This window comes from Dermacentor albipictus, unplaced genomic scaffold (genome assembly GCF_038994185.2).
Source record: "Dermacentor albipictus isolate Rhodes 1998 colony unplaced genomic scaffold, USDA_Dalb.pri_finalv2 scaffold_23, whole genome shotgun sequence".
Taxonomy (NCBI): domain Eukaryota; kingdom Metazoa; phylum Arthropoda; class Arachnida; order Ixodida; family Ixodidae; genus Dermacentor; species Dermacentor albipictus.
The window spans coordinates 4,710,001-4,723,803 of NW_027225577.1; the positions used below are offsets into that span (position 1 = coordinate 4,710,001).

At 45.3% G+C, this 13,803-nt stretch overlaps 1 protein-coding gene across 3 annotated transcripts in view; it reads left to right on the forward strand.

Annotated features, from left to right (window-relative positions):
* Positions 1-13,803, forward strand: part of LOC139052454 (alpha-2C adrenergic receptor-like) — a 744,579-nt gene that overhangs the window by 322,814 nt on the left and 407,962 nt on the right. For all 3 annotated transcript variants that reach the window (XM_070529563.1, XM_070529561.1, XM_070529560.1), the window contains one exon: positions 4,984-5,055. The gene's annotated coding sequence lies outside the window, so the exon portion shown is untranslated. The remainder of the gene's footprint in view (positions 1-4,983; positions 5,056-13,803) is intronic.

The window sequence follows — 13,803 nt, forward strand, 5'->3', positions numbered from 1 at the left end:
ACCAGCCAAAGTAACTACGTTCTTATTTATTTTTTCTTCTTTGACTTTTATTCGCGAGGACACATTGAGCCTCTTCAATTTTTTTTTGTTCTCGCTACCCTACCCGCGGGCTGCCAGAGCCAGCCAGAGTGCATACGTTTTTCCCGTATGGCCCCGACCACCGTGCGGTGCACTTTGGTGCGCGTTCGGTTTGCTCTGGCCAACGTTACGTTGGCTCTGGCCGAGTGGAGTTTCACCGGACAGAGTTTTGGACGCTTTCTGGCTAGCAGACGACAAAAAAAAAAAGAACAATGGTCGCTCGCCGCCATCACTGTGGTGACTCGAAGGATTGCACCGCATTCCTTGAGCGGAACCTTTCCGGAAAGTCTTGTTTCGCAGCTGTAGCATACTGAGCAGTATGCGTATGGTTCTCAGTGGACCAAGCGTCTCATGTTTTCTTCGGTATTCCTTCCGTAGCCCCATTAGGTGCCCGAAATAGGCATTCGATTCTGGCCAACATACTTTCCTATGCGTTTTTAGAGCGCAGCTCTTTGGCGTCCGTTCCTGGGTTTCGCGTCGTCGTCGGCGTTGTCGGCCTCGTAACCAGCTCCGCCCCCCTTCGCTGGAGTGGGAGACGAAGGACGCGAGCCGCGAATGGCGGAGACCAATGAGAGCGGCCCCTTCAGTGACGTGCGCGCGCGATGCTGGTGTCATGCGGACACTCCTTACGGCTCGATGCGCACTCGTGTCTGGTCTCAGCCGATCCGCTCGTTTCGTACTATCGTCTGCTCGCGCCACAGCTCTCGCCCGCGCCTGTTTGGTTCTGTTGGTTCGGTCTCGTTCGCGCTTGTTTTGGTTGTTATTTCGACAACAAACGGTTACAAATATCCCTCGAGGCCAGCGCACCTTCCACAACTTAATGCGGTGAGTGTAAGACTCGTATCTCCGCGAATCCCATTCATGCAAGTGCGACGACTGATGCACGGCGGAGGCCAATATGGCATTAAGGGCCCAGTTGTGAACGTCTTTGTGAACGTCTTTGAGAATCAAGCATTGCATGGTGTACCAAGTCGAACATATATCAGTCTATTTCTCCGACCACAAAGCTTCCTTCATGACTGTCAAGAACTGTTAGTGGAGTCTTTGTTAAAGGAATACGTGTGAAAAATAAAAAAAAAATTCTGTGATAGCGCATACATGTGTTGCTCGATTTCTTTGCCTCAATCTATCGAAAAGGTGAAACAGCTTATTTGCTGCGCTCAAATTTCGCATTAGGAAGTAACGTAATCGTCGGTAATTTTTTTTTTTCATTTCGGTGCCTCCGCCTCACAGAAAAAAAATACATTGTTGCGGCGCAGCGAATTGTCGCATGGTGAAAGTTCGATTTTGATACTTCTTTTGCGGAAAGTAATGGGCGACGGGACGTTTCATTTGCCGGATACGTTTATCATATTATTTCGAAAGCAATTATATGGACACTCCAGGCGCATTTCTGCCATCGCCCTCATGTTTCGTATAAAGTCCAAGGGTGATAACATCGTGACCACGCGCTGCATGCTGTATGTGCGAGTGAAAGCGTAGGAGGGGAGGTGGAATGGGTGAGCCGACGATGGTGGCTCAGTCTTGTGTGCGCAAAGGAGAAAAGCGGGGAGCAAGCGCGCCGCCTTCCGTCGCGCGCAATACATCGGGGGGAGTGGATGGAATGGGGGCGGAATCTAGGATTCTGTGAACCTATGATTGTGCAACATGTTTATTTGCCTTGTTTGACGCATTATATACAGTTCTTCTTACATACATAGATTCATTGGAGACTTATACGTATACTTAAATATATTGTTGCGATGTTTTGTGTATACATGCAGTGAACTTTGTTTCCAGTGACACTTTTTGTCCTTTATCAAGCCGTATTTTCGCATTTGTATATCCCACTGTATCTTTGCATTTCTAATGTACGAGGGCGAGTCAAATGAAAGTGGGCCTACCCTAACCGCGCAATAATGGTTCGGTTCATTATCTGCGAGGCATGCGCGTAGGAGAACGGCATGTCTCATTTACAAAAGTGACACGCAGGTGTGAAGATAAATGTTCTTTAATGCTCTCATACACTGCGTTGAATATGGTTGCGTCACATAATGGACACTTCAAAAGTTGAACAGCTCGGTGTCGCGAAGTTTTCGACAGCTGAAGTTGTTTCCAAAACAGAAATTAATCACCATGTGACTGCCGTGTACGTTGAACACTGCATTTCATTGACCACTGTGAAGCGATGGAGCAAACGGTTCAAAGGACGTTGCAAGGACATTCCAAGACCGGGCCAAAACCATCGTGCAATCACCCCACACACAATTTCAAAGGTTCATGAGCTGCTGAAACAAGAACGGAGGATAAGCATCGATGAACTGGCAGACCGTCTGAACATCAGTCACGGTTCGGTTCACGCCATAATTCATGAGCTTCTCGGTTATCGGCTCTTTGGTGCGCAAAGGATCCCCAAGATTTTTATCCGTCGCGAGAAGACGGAGAAGTTTCGCGCTGCCTTGACTCATCTGATCGGGTATAACAATGAGCATGACGACTTCTTGTTTGCAACTGTGATCGGGGACGAACCTTGGTGCCACTACTACGAGCCTGAAACACGACGGCAAAGCTTACAGTGGAAACATTCGAATTTACCACGCCCAAAGAACGTAAAGGCCATCATTTCCACTGGAAAGGTGTTGTTGACTTTTTTTCGATCGACAGGGTCCATTACTGATAGAATTTGCTAAATCTTCAGAGGCTATCAATTGTTTCCGATATTGTGAAACGCCAGAACGGCAGCGTGTCGCAATCAAGAACGAACAACGTGGAAAATTGACGAATTGGTTCATCTTGCTCCACGACAATGCCTGTCCCCATGTCGCTTATGTGGTTAATACAAAACTGGCAAAGTTCAAGTGGGAAACGCTGCAACATCCGCCATACAGCTCAAACCTGTCACCTTGCGACTTCTACATTTTGGGGCAACCGAAAAAACAGCTCAAGGGAACCAGATACAGACTTTTTGAAGCAGCAACCCAAGGAGTTTTTTAAGACGGGAATCACGCAACTCGTTAGCCAATAGGACAAATGTCTAAATTATCATGAAGACTACTTTTAAATAAAGTACCCCGTTGTTGGCTCATTCATTTGACTTGCCCTCATATATCTTGCAGAACTCCTGCTTTTTATACGCGCTCTCTGTCGCGACTATAACTTCGGTGCAATTACTCACGATACACGACAAGGGACAGCTACTCCTGCGTAATACATTGAAACAAACGACAGCGTCATTGAGATTTTTCACTGGCCATTGCATATATACAAGAATGTAAGCACGGTTCTTGAATGACAAAGTTTCATTAACATATTTGTCCTCAACTTGTTCAGTTCATTGCCTTTTAATTTTTCATATCAGCGGCAGGCACTGCTTTTCTGGTTTCGAACTGATATAGTTCTAAAGTTCATGTGATATTTTCTTTACTTAATAAATAGACAAAAAACATGGAAGCATTGACGTCAGTTATGTTGGGCACAATCTTTGGCACATACGAGTACAATATTTTATGAAAAAATACATATTTTACTTGTATTTACAGTGCGTAGCTTTCAAGAATTCGTTTGCAGCATCTTTGGCAATGACAATGCAGTTATTATTCATGTATTTGATCCCTCGATAAATTGTTTAAGAGGAAGCTTTAGCTCGGGCCTAATCCGACGCGGCCTATTCAAATACTTGTAAAATGCAGAAACGCTTTTTAGTGTCTGTTGGAAACAGAACTTCGAGTTAGGGCCTGAATTTTGTTTGAAATATTTTGGAAAAATAGAAGCACGACAGCATATATATATCTATATAAAATAAAATAAAATTTTATATATATAAAGTTTATATATAAAATAGAAGCACGATATATATATATATATATATATATATATATATATATATATATATATATATATATATTTATTGGGCCAGTGACGTAGCCCCCCCCGAAGAAAATTTCTGGCTACGCCACTGTCGGCCTTCTACTTCTTCCTCTTGCTCTTCCTTCGCTGGTCACATGGATGCTCCCGGTGGAGCTGTGGTCTTTCACGGGCAAGGGATGGCTGAGGACTATGTGGAAATTTCGCCCATGAATAGCTGATATTACATTAACTGCCGCTCATCACCTGAGAATAAATTGCGATCCCTTTTGACAGGTCACTAACCATAAATCATAAATATACTTATTCTTGTGACGCTTTCTTTGAGGACTCCATTTTAATATTTGAAAGCAGAAGAATATACTATTACACGAGGAAATGAATGCTTAGGTTTTCGTGTTTGAATTTCGCGAGAAATCTTGGTAACTCTATGACGTTATTTTTTTTTTCGTTGTGTTTTCTGACATTTTTGACGTTTCAAAGAGGGAAAGGTTCTTGAAACTTGCTAGCTTTGATCCTCATCAAATACAGCGTAGTGCTTTTCCACCGTGCAGACAATAAACTAGACCCGTCATGACGCTGTCAAAATTGACATTATGGCGAATTGGTACAGCAGCTTTAGGATCGCATCGCCGCCTATCTTACGCTCTTGTGTCTTTTATGGCTTGAAAAGTTTCCTCTCGGAGTGAAATTGGTCATTTTGATGTCGTCGAAGCGCAATTTACTTCTTGAGCCTAATGTTTTTGCTTAGTGTACCTTTAAGATTCATGTAACCGTAAAGTCTAGCCCTTTGTTCATCACGAACACGCACGATATCGTGATATGGCAGTAATGGTTAAAAAAAAAAGTAGTGAACAAGTGAGTATTAGCGGAACGTCCTGCATCGCATAGTAAGGCATTTCGTTTGTTCTTACGATAGCGATATGCACATTTACCTAAGTAGCCATAAGAACGGCGCTTTTTCCTGCACGCCTTTTAACGCATCTTCGTGTGCAGTCTCACTTCGGCTGTTGTAAAACACAGGTCACTGACACCGTCCTCTTATTTATTTTTTGCGCGCAGGTATACAGACTGTGAAAACCGGAATACACTGGGCCGCCAAACAAGGGAGTCCGTCGGACATATAAAGGACAGGTGAGTGTTTACATTCTGTAGTATATTTATGAATGACACAGAAAACCTCCATGATGCACTGGACGAGAGTCCGGTGAGCGTCTGGTGTCGCTGACTGTCGGGTGATAATCGGACAATGCAGCCAGCCAGAGAAGGCAAATATGCCTTACACACTTCCATTCAATTCTCATAGCTTTCCACGCGTAAGCTGACGCGATTCGTTACATCAGCACAGCTTCTCACTCAGAACGCATCGGCCGTCCGCTTATGTTATCGCGACATCTAATCGATGTATTCATATTACCGGACGAGCAACAGGAAAATACAAAAGACAAATGTTTCTTTCCACAGATTCTGAAGGGCGAAAAGTCCACGTGAGAATGACTTGCAAAAAAGCACGAATAATAGAGCAGAACGAGAGCTGATGTGGCTGTGCAGGAGCATAGATAGGGTGTAGTTATCATTTATTTCGCGGAGCTTCGTTAGCAGCAACACTTCAACTAAACATGAACTTTTGCAAGCTACTAGAGTTTCGTGCGCGGAGCAAGAGCAAAGGATAACGTAACGCTATTCCTTGTAATAAGAGGCCATGGATCCTAAACGCAACTGGTGCACATGCTCTTCATGTACAATTGGTCTCGAGCTGTGGAGCCAATGTCATAATGCGAATGGCCAAGCCAGTCGAGACTTATATTGGAAACTTCGCTCACTGCTCTCAAATGCCACGTTCGCACTCCCTCATTTCAATGAGCAGAGGAACTTTCGTGGGGAATAAGCATGGCGAGCGCAGGAAATGAATTGATAAGAACGTATCACCTGTCAGCGAGCTGAATGGAGAAGGACGGACGAACGCAAGCCGAGCAAAGCCAATTCAAGCCAGGACACGCCAAGACGAGTGGAGAAGATGGGGAGCTGGTGGGCGAACACAACATCCGGACAAGCACGTGCACATTCCATGTTCTTGCCCCGAAGTTGTCTCCGCTCCCGCTCCCGCCTGGCGACTGCAGCGACCGAGCCGCCGAGACGACGAAGGGAAAACGTTGTCTGCCGGTAGTCGACGCGAAAGCGAGCTCCGCAAAACAAGCGGGTCAGGGCGGACAAGTGCGACAGATGGCTGCCCGAGATTCGTTCGGCAGCGAGCGTGGTGTTAGACGCTTCGACAAGCTCGCCCGTCGTGCGAGCCGCGTGAACTTTTTTCTCCCGTTTCTCCCGAGGACATCGTTATGACGATTACGGATTCCGCCTACGCAGAGATAAAAAAGCGTGCCCGAAAGTTTCTGCTCATGATTGCACATTGTGAAGAATAAGATGTTCGTTTCCTTTACCGTACTCATTAAACTCTGCAGACACTGTGGTTGTAAGGGAGCTGGACGGTGACGAAAACTACTTGCGCAAATGTCAGGAGGAACATTCGCTTATAAGATAATTGCCATAAGAATTGCGCTTCACGAAACTTACCACTACGTTAGGTTGTTGTGGTCTAATGAAGTTTTGTTTGTGAAAAAGAAACAGAAAGAAAGATGTACTTCACTTTATTTATTTTGCAAAATCTGAGATACTAAGAGTTTTGGCAGGCCTGCTTGTCTAACAGACTGTCTGTGCAACACGAAAGAACCACTAACAATGAAATAAAAGACAGAAAGAACTGACCAATTAACGCCGGAGCATCTAATTGCAGACCCGTGTCAACACGGTGATAAGAACGGACACGCATACTCCGATTCACATAGCCGGACCAGCCGCGGCTTTAGCTAGCTGCATCATCGCACAATACGGGCGACAGGGAAGTAGTGAGAAGCACCCGGGTGGTGTTCCAGCTTAGTGAGGCCTCTGGTGCATAAAAGTCGTCGTGCACAAACACTCGCGAAATACTTTCCAGCTTCCGGCTGGCGCAGTGGGAGGAGGTGTGCGCAATTCCGCTGTGGTCATTTGTTTAACCTGGTGTGCGCGCTCCGCGGGCAAGATTTACTGAGCGCGTGCAGGGGGCTCCAAAGACATGCCTCCTTGACAAGGAATTGCAGCCTTAAACACAAAGAAATGAAAATCACGTGCACCTGTCTTCAATTTCAATGGATGCCTAGTCCCGAAGAATGGCGACCGCCTCGATGCCGTTGCTCTACTTTTAGCTCTGTACATGCTGCAGTAAGGTAAGCATGTTAGCAACAACAGCATACAGTTTGCGACGCTGCACTAGCGTGTACATCGAAAACTGTACAAAGTGGTCATCTGCAGCTTTCAGTGCAAGGAAGTGGGATGGGTGTCACAGCTAACGTTAGCCGAGCTCGCAAAAACAAAATGTAGGATACACGAGGACGCAACCAACGGTATCATAGCAGCAGTGACGTACCGCGCCAGAAGAACGTTTTTTTTTTTCACAATTGCACCATGAATAATTACATTCTATTAATTAACGAGCTCTCTAATTACCGAATTGAGGGCGCGAATTTCCATAGAACAGTAATAATCGTGTTTTAAAACACCCGATCCAGTTGTTTTCAGTGCGCTACGTCTCGCGTAATTATATTTGTTCCGGGTTATAAACGAGATGCGGGAAATATGCAAATAGCTGCATGATTGCGCGTCCGCCCGCCGCCACGCCAGTGGTCCGAGGCGTTGCTCGGAAGAATTAACTCGGCTCAATGCCTTTGTCCGCCTCCTCGATGCCTCTGCGCACTGCATTGGATTCGCGCTGCACGCGGGAAAGGCGGTTCGCGGTGACCAACGCCAATACCGACGCCTTGGCCCTTTCACGTGGCAGCTGAGCCTCGCATTGAGCAGAGTTAACTCTTCCGACCAACACCTGGGACCGCTGGTGTCGCGGCGCACGGACGCGTAATCATGCGGCTATTTGCATATTTCGCGCATCTTGTTTATAACCCGGAAAAAAGATAATTACGCGAGACGTAGCACAGTGAAAACAACTGGATCGGATGGTTTAAAACACAATTATTACTTTTCAATGGAAATTTGCGCACTCAATACCATAATTAAAAAGTTCGTTAATTAACATCGTGTAATTATTGATAGTTCAATTACGAAAAAAAAAGTTATCTCGGTGTGGTGCGTCACTGTTGACAGAATGCCATTGATTGCATCTTCGTGTATTCTATATTTTCTGTTTAAGAGCTTGGCTAACGTTAGCTGGGACACCCTAGCTGTGTATTGAAATCCCGAGTGAACGTCGAAAACGTAAAGGAATGTTAAGAAATCATTGTTCAACAGAGGTTAGGGACCATTCATTTGTGTGGATAAGTAAATCCAGAGGGTATCAGCGAGACCGTATAGGTGCGAGAACTTAATCGAACATGAAGTTGCAAAGGCAGAATACCGGTACTTGTGTATCGTTTCGCGTATTACGTGATTTCGACGTCCACACTTAAACCATAAAACTGTACCAGAAGGTTAAATTAACTACAGCGATAATCAAGCGCTCGTATTTGAAGTCCGGACATGTTTAAGTGACACTGTGCTTAAGCAAATCAGATTCGGTGAGATTTTTTAGGCACCCGCTCCACGTAACTATAGACACAAGCATGTCGTTGTGATATGGGCTGATATATACGTACGTTGCGTGAGCGTCTGAACTACAATTCGCAATGTGGTGAACACGGTTTAATTCCTATTTCCGGGTCCCTAAAGAGGTGCGACTTAATGCTACCGCATTTCTCTCATTTGCCGCTCAATCGCTACTGACTTCTTTTTTTTGAAAGCTTGTCTTATATTACAGAAAGCAAACTGGGACATCTTATTTAACCTTACCCTACGTCCCTTCCCCATTTCTCTTTCGTTCATATGACTTTGGTCAAGGGGTGATCGTGTTCTTAAAAAAAAATGAACGTGTTTCCTCCACCACAGAGACGTTGCTTCGAAGTGGTTAAGTCAGACGGCACTTGCAGCGGTAGCGACGGGACGCAGTCAGCACTTTTAAATTTAGGCACTCGCACAAATACAGAAAGCTAGCGTAGTTTTTGCGGCCAAGAAAGCACTGATCCCTGCCAGCGTCCGTCGTCTCGAAAGGTCTTTGAAGCGTCTGGGTGTCTTCTCTGGGCCGACCGGGTAGCTTGTGTCACAAAGTTGTTGCCCACGATACCACGGTAAGCAGGAATCCACTGAAAGAAATTAGAAGTATAGGTGTATGGTGTATTTCCTAGACAAGATTAAGACCGGTATGAGAAAGGCCACCGCTCTATACCGGATTTATCAAAAGAAGCTGTGCCCAAGAAAGACAAGGACGATAGGCTATTCGGCAACCGCGTGGCTCTTTTGCTCAAGAAAGTGAAGTAGTATAATTTGCATAATTACTCGTTTAAATACTTTGTCGACTCACTCTTCAATATATTACTCTGGGGTAAAAAGAATCAAGAGGAAAGTCTTTCACTATCTCACAAATCACACTTTTAAGCAATTTCGGACACGCTTCGTGAAACACGCGGTATCGCTACGTCTTCTACAGCAAAGGTTAGCAAAAGAATCGCTGGCGGTACCTGCAAGTTTCCCCAAAAAACATGGTTTGAATTCTTCATATCAGGCGGGGTCATTTCTTTTTCTTCCGACTTCTCTCGCCTCAGCCCTGGTGTCGCGCAGCGAAACTTGCCAATCGCACATTATTCAAATCTTGTCGTTCCCGTTGCCGGTAGAGTAAAATACTCTTCCTCGTCATCATTATTATCCTCATCGTCAGCCTATTTCCTGGACAGGAGAAGCCGCCAGGAAAGTAGCGTCTATACGCTTCCGCTTGGATTTGAACTGATTCAGACTCCTAATAGCCTAAGTCCTCGTCGCACCGTTGTCATCTACCTTAAGCTATCGTAAGTATCTGTGCCGTTGCTATCCTTGTCGTGGCCTCAGCATTTTTCCCTACACTCCATGTCATCTTCGTCGTCTGGCCATCTACCACTGCTGCAACGTGAGACCGTGCTATGAACAGACATCTGTAAATCCACCCCTGCCCCCACTCCCTTTTTTTTGTCTGCCTTACTTCTTACTGACAAATCATCTCTGAATAATATTGTGATAATTATTACGCATCGTCGCAAATATCTACGGCTCTATCCTTTTTTAGCTCTCTCTTCAAATAAGAATGTGCCTAAGTATGTCGTATTTATCGGCGCTTTCCTCTTTTTCTTTTTTGCACTTGAGCTAAGATGACCTAAATTAAATCAAAGGTGTGGTTATAACATCATGGCTCACGTCATTATTCATTTACCTTATTCTCCAGCTTCACGATTCGCACGAAGCTAAATTTGTTACGCAGCATTCTTCGCTAAACGCTTTCGTTGGATTTTTCTTTTTTTTTTCTTCGACGCCGTCATCTGAATACTGAAGTACAGAAGAGTCGTAATACGGGCCAGTCGAGAGGTAAAAAAACAAAAGCCCTAAAACACGGCCGGAGAGCTTCACGGAATTCTTGATTTAGGTTCGCTTCCCGGACGGCCGGTGAAAAAATTTGATTTATTCGCTCCGCTTCGCGTTCCCTCAACGTATTTCTCGGCGAATTGGCGGGCTTGTTCTGCGCAGCTATTCGTATTGATTCTTCGCTTCGTGTTTGCTCTGCCCAATTGGCAGTCATTGCGAGATTGAAGAATGATCAGGCGCTGCAAAGAAATAAGAAGCACTCGGGCCAAGTCTGCCTCTCGACATTCTTCTAGTCCGATCCTTTCATAGGAGCGCCGTTTTCTGGCTGTTTTGATAACGTTCCGCTCACGGGACAAGTGCGGCGATGCTTCATTGCTCTGGTTCAGCGCTGGAACAATTTACAACATTTCTTTTTCTTTTTTTTTGGGGGGGGGAGGGGGGGCTTAAGCGTTTAGTGAGCTATAATAAATTATACGCGCTTCGCGCCAATATACAAAACGTGTAACTTCTAGCTATCAGAAAATGCTAAACTCCTACCTAGCCAAATGGCAGTAAAGCAGTAAATTCTTTCGGATCGATGAAATTGTCAAGGCGACAACGTGAAAAGGTTATTTCGAATAAATTAATTATGGTGGACCATGTTGACTGCACCCTTCTGCGTCTTTATAGCCCTTTTAAATGTCATAAATGAATTTCTTCGGGAACATTCCCTCCTCGACATCTTCCGTATATAACAGCACTTTTCCACCACAAGCACTTTTATTTTACTTTATTTTTATCAAACATCCAACAGTAAGCTGCTGCTTTTGATCATTTGTGCACGAATTTGAGTCGTATTTTGTTTCACATTTAGTGTCACTTGCACCAGAGACACGACCCGTAGGAGTAGAAAATGAATAAATGAAAATGTTTACGTAGGAATGAACGGAGTTGACCAACACAAGAATAGGAACATGGTATCTTTTACGGTGTCGCTTCAACTACTGTAATGTATCCCCTGCTTGCAACCTGCCCTCATTCGAACGCGTCCGTTTCTCTAGGTAATTGGCGCTCGCTAGTTGTAAGTGCCGCCTCTCATGGCAGGTGTCGACAACGAATGCGGCACCGGGTAAGGCTCCATTATATGATCGACTATCAGCTCATGAAGCTGTTACCTCTTTGCTCTCCATGTTCGCCGTTTAGGGCAGATCGAATCCAAACTCATCACCTTACCTTTCTTTCATCACCCCTGTCCAGGGCCAGCGCGACTATCCAGTCCTCTCCTCTTCCTAATACCTCATCATCACTTAAATGCTTCTTACGTTGCCATTTCAAAGCACGCAAAGGCCTCGTTTATTGGCAACTCAAACTAAATGCTCGCCCTCAGCAGCCGCGCTGAGAAAAAAACTTCGGGCCCTTCCACTCTGTGAAGAAGGATGACCAGCGAAGCTATATATGTGAGCACCTTAATGGCGAACTGCACCACCGCCGCGGGTCGGCCCGGCATTGCACTACCTTCAGGATCGGCCCACGTATGGAAAGTTTTGTGCCTACAAACGGACACGATTCTGGGGGAACTAGCCCTTAACAGCTTCGCTGTAACAGCCCATCCAGGTTCAAGCATGAAGTGAAAGAGAGCCTCCTATCACGGCATGCGCTGAAGTCTTCGTAGCTCTCAAATCGTCGTGATACCGCCGCGCACAAGCCCGAAAAACATAAATGTCGAAATGCTTATTGTGTATCATTACGCTTGTCATCGCGGGGGAAAAACTGCAATGTATTATTTCATCGTTTCGTGAAAGAGGCAGACGACGTGCTTCAGAAAGCGACTTGGGTACGAAACTTCGCATTGGGAAAAGGTGCCGACGGATGCTATACACCGGTTTGTTCGAAACACTTCACTCGAGACTTAACATTATTGGGTTTTACGCTGCGAAACCACGATATGATTGTGAGCCACGCCGTAGTGGAGGACTCCCGAAATTTGGACCACTTGAGGTTCTTTAACGTGTCCCTAATCTAAGTACGCGGGTGTTTTCTCATTTCGCCCTCATCGAAATGCGGCCGCATTGGCCGAGATTCAATCCCGCGGCTTTGTGCTTAGCAGCCTAACACTATAGCCACCAAAAAACCGCGGCGGGTCACTCGGCACTTCTTTTTTCCGGCGAACAGAACATTGCTTTCATTTTTTTGCTGGCGTTTCAGTTCATGGAGTGAGCTTTGTTTAGACTGACACTTTAATAAATCATAGTGATTTACGTCTGTAGCCTCCTTTGGTTTTTTTCATTTATAGCTTCCTGCCCCGGCGTTAGTGCTACTGATGCTTTAAGCAGCACGAATATTGTCGCTGATGTACTTGTGTCTACAATCACGGTAACCGGAACGAAAACGGACTCGGAAGGCCTGAAGTTGATCATGACTCATGTTAGGCTGGGAGGCGACATACCGTTTTCATACCAAGCTTTAGTTTAGCGGTACAAGCAGAAGATGCTATTTTCTCATTCAACGCGTTGAGTTGTTACTTTACTTGCTCGCAAGAAACTTTGACGCAACAGCAAACAGCGCTCGCTCTAGCTTTCGAGCGTTCGACCAGCGCACAGCACCGCTAATTTGCTTTCCCAAACCGTGAACGCACCTAAATTACATTACAACTGGTTCAGTTCGTTTCCAAGTCACGCATTTACGCAAATACAAGTGAAATTGCTTAAAAGAGAGCCCTCGCTGGCTAAATTTTGGAGACCTGTTAGAAGAAGCAGTGTCGGCAGGTTTCAACCGTCCTCATAAAAGGAAATGGAGGAGGATGTGCCTCTGCAACTACTAAGGAATTTGAGATTTTTATGCCAAAACACACTGACCAGGTAACGGTACACTTTTTAGCCTCTGTGCAGACCATCCCTGTTTAGTTTCTGAAAGCAAGACAAATGCTACTGCCTATATACTGTTAGATGCTATATGTGATATACTATGACACGAGTCACAGTGCGGAGTTGCCTGTGAAGATAGCGAACAGTCTAGTATCCTACCTATTTCAGTGGTTTAACGTGGCAAAGAAGAGCTTGCACCTTTTTTAGGGGCTCGCTACGCACGAACGCTTCCATTTTTAACCTCCGGCTAGCTTGAAAAGCTGTTTGTCTTTTTAAAGATATTTGGTGGGCTCGCTGAGCAGGCCGGATGTTGGAACGCACAATGAAACGATGTCCGCGGTTTCGTCACTGAAATACTTGAGGCTGATCAACACAAAGTAATTGGCAGCAAGGAACCTTTCGGCTTCGACGAAACACCTCGATTCGACACAACGAACGAGAAACACGTGAACTTAGCACCAAGTGAAAGAGCCACCGTGAACCTGGATGTCGTAGCCATCTTTGTTTTGTTTTTGTTCTTATTAATGTTTTTAGGGTGTTGCCAGCACAAGTAACCGATTCTGAAGTTGAT